The sequence below is a fragment of the Bison bison genome, unplaced genomic scaffold (genome assembly GCF_000754665.1).
Source record: "Bison bison bison isolate TAMUID 2011002044 unplaced genomic scaffold, Bison_UMD1.0 scf7180017864349, whole genome shotgun sequence".
Classification (NCBI taxonomy): Eukaryota; Metazoa; Chordata; class Mammalia; order Artiodactyla; family Bovidae; genus Bison; species Bison bison.
Genome location: NW_011494921.1, coordinates 4,515,618 through 4,516,084, shown reverse-complemented (window position 1 = coordinate 4,516,084; position 467 = coordinate 4,515,618).

Below are 467 nucleotides of genomic sequence, written 5' to 3'. Positions count from 1 at the left end.
AACCTACATAGCATATTGAAAAGCAGAGACATTACTTTGCCAACAAAGGTCCATCTAGTCAAGGCTATGGTTTTTCCAGTGGTCATGTATGGATGTGAGAGTTGGACTGTGAAGAAAGCTGAATGCCGAAGAATTGGTGCTTTTGAACTGTCATGTTGGAGGACTCTTGAGAGTCCCTTGTACAGCAAGGAGATCCAACCAGTCCATTCTAAAGGAGATCAGACCTGGGTGTTCTTTGGAAGGACTGATGCTAAAGCTGAAACCCCAATACTTTGGCCACCTGATGTGAAGAGTTGACTCATTGGAAAAGGCTCTGATGCTGGGAGGGATTGGGGGCAGGAGAAGAAGGGGACGACAGAGGATGAGATGGCTGGGTGGCATCACTGACTCAATGGACATGAGTTTGAGTGAACTCCGGGAGTTGGTGATGGACAGAGAGGCCTAGTGTGCTGCAGTCCATGGGCTGT